The sequence below is a fragment of the Mesoplodon densirostris genome, chromosome X (assembly GCF_025265405.1).
Source record: "Mesoplodon densirostris isolate mMesDen1 chromosome X, mMesDen1 primary haplotype, whole genome shotgun sequence".
Taxonomy (NCBI): Eukaryota; Metazoa; Chordata; class Mammalia; order Artiodactyla; family Ziphiidae; genus Mesoplodon; species Mesoplodon densirostris.
The window spans coordinates 53032846-53038529 of NC_082681.1; the positions used below are offsets into that span (position 1 = coordinate 53032846).

General features: G+C 36.7%; 1 pseudogene; it reads right to left on the minus strand.

Annotated features, from left to right (window-relative positions):
* Positions 1-5058: 5058 nt before the first annotated feature.
* Positions 5059-5465, minus strand: LOC132482458 (large ribosomal subunit protein eL32-like; annotated as a pseudogene).
* Between the last annotated feature and the right edge of the window lie 219 nt (positions 5466-5684).

Genomic DNA, 5684 nt, shown 5'->3' on the forward strand with positions numbered 1-5684 from the left:
ATTCTAATTACAAGGGTCCAAGAAGAAGAAGAGAAAAAGAAAGGACTGAGAAAACATTTGAAGAGATTATGGTTGAAAAATTCCCCAATGTGGGAAAGAAAATAGTCAGTCAAGTTCAGGAAGCACAGAGAGTCCCAGACAGGAAAAATCCAAAGAGAAACATGCCAAGACACATATGAATCAAGCTATCAAATATTAAATACGAAGAAAAAATATTAAAAGCAGCAGGGGAAAAGCAACAAATAATATAAAAGGGAATTCCATAAGGTTAACAGCTGATGTTTCAGCAGAAACACTGCAAGCCAGAAGGATGTGGTAGAACATATTTAAAATGATGAAATGGAAAAACCTACAAACAAAATTACTATACCCAGCAAAGATCTCCTTGAAATTTGATAGAGAAATTAAAACATTTACAGAGAAGCAAAAGCTAAGATGATTCAGCATCACAAAACCAGCTTTACAACAAATGATAAAGGAACTTCTCTAGGCAGGAAATGCAAGAAAAGGAAAATACCTACAATAACAAACACAAAATAATTAGGAAAATAGCAATAGGAATAAACATATCGATAATTCCCTTAAATGCAAATGGATGAAATGCTCCAATCAAAAGACATAGACTTGCTGAATGGATACAAAAAAAAACCCTGTATATATGATGTCTATAAAAGACCCACTTCAGACCTATGGACACATACATACTGAAACTGAGGGGATGAAAAAAGATATTCCATGAAAATTAAAATCAAAAGAAAGCTGGAGTAGCAATTCACATATCAGATAAAATAGACTTTAAAATAAAGACTATAACAAGAAACAAAGAAGGACACTACATAATGTTCAAGGGATCAATCCAAGAAGAAGATATAACAATTGTATATATTTATGCACCCAACATAGGGTCACGTTAGTACAGAAGCCAAATGCTAACAGCCATAAAAGGGGAAATCGACAGTAACACAGTCATAGTAGGGGACTTTAACACACCACTTTCACCAATGGACAGATCATCCAAAATGAAAATAAATAAGGAAACACAAGCTCTAAATGACACATTGAACAAGATGGACGTAATTGATATTTACAGGATATTCCATCCAAAAACAACAGAATACACTTTCTTTTCAAGAGCTCATGAACATTCTCTAGGATATATTCACATGTTGGGACACAAATCAAGCCTTGGTAAGTTTAAGAAAACTGAAATCATATCATGTACCTTTTCCAACTACAACACTAGGAGAGTAGATATCAATTATGAGCAATATAACTGTAAAAATACAAACACATGGATGCTAAACAATACACGACTAAATAACCAAGAGATTACTGAAGAAATCAAAGAGGAAATAAAAAAAATACCTGGAAACAAATGACAATGAAAACAATATAATCAAAACCCTATGGGATTCAGCAAAAGCATTTATAACAGGGAATTTTATAGCAATAGAATCCTACCTCAAGAAACAAGAATAATTTCAAATAACCAACAAACCTTACACCTAAGCAGTTAGAGAAAGAAGAAAAAACAAAACCCAAAGTTAGCACATGGAAAGAAATCATAAAAATTAGATCAGAAATATATGAAAAATAAATGAAGGGCACAGTAACAAAGCTCAATGAAACTAAAAGCTGGTCCTTTGAGAAGATAAACAAAGTTGATAAACCATGAACCAGACTCATCAAGAAAAAAATGAAGAAGACTCAGATCAACAGAATTAGAAGTGAAAAAGAAGTAACAATGGACACTGCCAAAATACAAAGGATCATGAGAGATTACTACAAAAAACTATATGGCAATAAAATGGACCACCTGGAAGAAAAGGAAAAATTCTTAGAAAAGCACAACATTCCAAGACTGAATCAGGAAGACATAGAAAATATAAACAGACCAATCACAAGCACTGCAATTGAAACTGTGATTAAAAATCTGCCAACAAACAGAAACCCAGGACCAGATGTCTTCTCAGGAGAATTCTATCAAATATTTAGAGAAGTGCTAACACCTATTCTTCTCAGATCCTTCTAAAATATAGCAGAGGGAGGAACACTCTCAAATTCATTCTACCAGGCCACAATCACCCTATATGGAAACCAGACAAAGATATCAAAAAGGAAGAAAGCTACAGGTCAATATCACTGATAAACATAGATGCCAAAATCCTCAACAAAACACTAGCAACCAGAATCCAACAGCACATTAAAAGGATCATACACCATGATCAAGTGGAGTTTAACCCAGGAATGCAAGGATTCTTCAATATATGCAAATCAATCAATGTGATACACCATATAAACAAACTGAATGATAAAAACCATATGTTAATCTCAATAGATGCACAAAAGCTTTTAACATCATTCAACATTCATTTATGATAAAAACCCTCAGAAAGTAGGCATAGAGGGAACTTACATCAACATAATAATGGGCATATATGACAAAGCTACAGCCAACATTTTTCTCAATGGTGAAAAACTGAAAGCATTTCCACTAAGATAAGGAACAAGACAAGGTTGCCCACACTCACCACTATTACTAAACATAGTTTTGGAAGTTTTAGCCGCAGCAATCAGAGAAGAAAAGAAAAGAAAAGGAATCCAAATCAGAAAAGAAGAAGTAAATTTGTCACTGTTTGCAGATGACATGATACTGTACATAGAGAATCCTAAAGATGCTACCAGAAAACTACTAGAGCTTATCAATGAATTTGGTAATGTAGCAGGATACAAAATAACTGCACAGAAATCTCTTACATTCCTACACAGTAATGAAGAAAATTCTGAAAGAGATAAAGGAAACACTCACATTTACCACTGCAAAACCTTCCTACGGAGAAAAAAGACCTGTATGCAGAAAGCTATAAGACACTGATTAAAGAAATTAAATGTCATCCAAACAGATGGAGAGATATACCATGTTCTTAGATTGGAAGAATCAACATTGTGAAAATGACTATACTACCCAAAGCAATCTACAGGTACAATGCAATCCCTGTCAAACTACCAAGGGCATTTTTCACAGAACTAGTAAAGAAATTTAAAACTTGTATGGAAACACGTAGACCCTAAATAGCCAAAGCAATCTTGAGAAAGAAAAATGGAGTTGGAGTAATCAGGTTCCCTGACTTCAGACTATACTACTAAGCTACAGTAATCAAGACAGTATGGTACCGGCACAAAAACAGAAATATAGATCAATGGAACAGGATAGGAAGCCCAGAGATAAACCCATACACATATGGTCACCTTATCATTGATAAAGGAGGCAAGAATATACAATGGAGTTAAGACAGCCTCTTCAATAATTGGTGCTTCAAAAACTGGACAGGTACATGTAAAAGAATGAAATTAGAACACTCCTTAACACCATATACAAAGATAAACTCAAAATGGATTAAAGACCTAAATGTAATGCCAGACACTATAAAAAGTCTTAGAGGAAAACATAGCCAGAACACTCTATGACATAAATCACAGCAAGGTCCTTTTTGACCCACCTCCTAGAGAAAGGGAAATGAAAACAAAAATAAACCAATGGGACCTAATGAAACTTTTAAGCTTTTGCAGACAAAGTATACCATAAACAAGATGAAAAGACAACCCTCAGAATGAGAGAACATATTTGCAAATGAAGCAACTGACAAATGATTAATCTCCAATATATACAAGCAGCTCATGCACCTCAGTATCAAAAAAAAAAAAAAGGGCTTCCCTGGTGGTGCAGTGGTTGAGAGTCCGCCTGCCGATGCAGGGGACACGGGTTCATGCCCCAGTCCGGGAAGATCCCACATGCCGCGGAGCGGCTAGGCCCGTGTGCCATGGCCGCTGAGCCTGTGCGTCCGGAGCCTGTGCTCCACAACGGGAGAGACCACAACAGTGAGAGGCCCGCATACCGCAAAAAAAAAAAAAAAAAAAAAAAAACCCAATCCAAAAATGGGCCAAAGACCTAAAGAGAAATTTCTTCAAAGAAAATATACAGATTGCCAACAAACACATTAAAGTATGGTCAGCGTCACTAATCATTAGAGAAATGCAAATCAAATCTAAAATGAGTTATCACCTCACACTAGTAAGAATGGCCATCATGAAAAAGTCTACAAACAATAAATGCTGGAGAGGGTGTGGAGAAAATGGTATCCTCTTGCACTGTTGGTTGGAATATGTATTTGTACAGCCACTATGGAGAACAGTCTGGAGGTTCCTTAAAAGGTTAAAAATAGAACTATCATATGAGAAAACAATCCCACTACTGGGCATATACCCTGAGAAAACCGTAATTCAAAAAGAGCCATGTACCACAACGTTCATTGCAGCTCTATTTTCAATAGCCAGGACATGGAAGCAACTGAAGTGTCCATCAACAGATGAATGGTTAAAAATATGTGGCACATATGTACAGTGGAATATTACTTACCCATAAAAAGAAACAATATTGAGTTATTTGTAGTGAGTTGGATGGACCTAGAGACTGTCATACAGAGTGAAGTATGTCAGAAGGAGAAAAACAAATACTGTATGCTAACAGATATATACAGAATCTAAAAAAAAATGTTTCTGAAGAACCTAGGGTCAGGACAGGAATAAAGACATATATGTAGAGAATGGACTTGAGGACACAGGGAGAGGGATGGGTAATTTGGGAGGAAGTGTGAGAGTGGCATTGACATATATACACTACCAAACGAAAAATAGATAGCTAGTGGGAAGCAGCTGCCTAACACAGGGAGATCAGCTCCATCCTTTGTGACCACTTATAGGGGTGGGATAGGGAGGGTGGGAGGGAGATGCAAGAGGGAGTGGATATGTGGATATATGTATATGTATAGCTGATTCCCTTTGTTATATTGTGGAAACTAACACAACATCTTAAGGCAATTATACTCCAATAAAGATGTTAAAAAAAGAATAAAAGAACACACGTAGGTGGCTTCCATATCTTAGCAACTGTGAATAATGCTACTGTGAACATTGGGATTCATGTATCTTTTCATATTAGTGCTTTTTTTCGAGTTTCGTGGTTTTATTAACACAAACCCAATGTACACCATGAACTGTCTATTCATTTTCTTCAGTGTTCAGCCTGGTATTGGGATTGGTGACTCTGATGGACAGCTGGAGTGCTCTTTCTGCAATGGTTTTGTGGTTCTTGGATAAGATATTATGAATAATTTCAGCACAGTAAGATTTGTTGCACAGCAGCAGCACTTCATGCTCCTTGATGCTGTGGACCAGGAACTTCCAGAAGATGCTGGACAGCCTGTGTTTGTTTTCTTGTTGCTCCCATAACTGATGTTGGGCATCAAGATCTGGCCCTTGAATCTCCTTCACACCCTGTTGTCAATGTCGCTGGGTTTCTGCCACTTCTACTTTATTTTGATATATCAGTCTGTCTGGTGCTGGATGAACTTCTTGGTCCTCCTTTTGATGATCTTGGGCTTCACGAGGGATCTGAGAGCAGCCATAATGCTGAGTAGAAGATGGCTTCCACCCCGTAGGGAGTGCCAAGGAAGAGAGGGTCTCAAATTAGTGTTTTTGTTTCTTTCAGATATAAACCCAGGAGTGTGATTGCTGGGTAATATGGCAGTCCTATTTATAATTTTTTGAGAAACCTCTGTACTGTTTTACACAGTGGTTACACCAATTTACATTCCCAACAACAGTGTACAAGTGTTCCCTTTTCT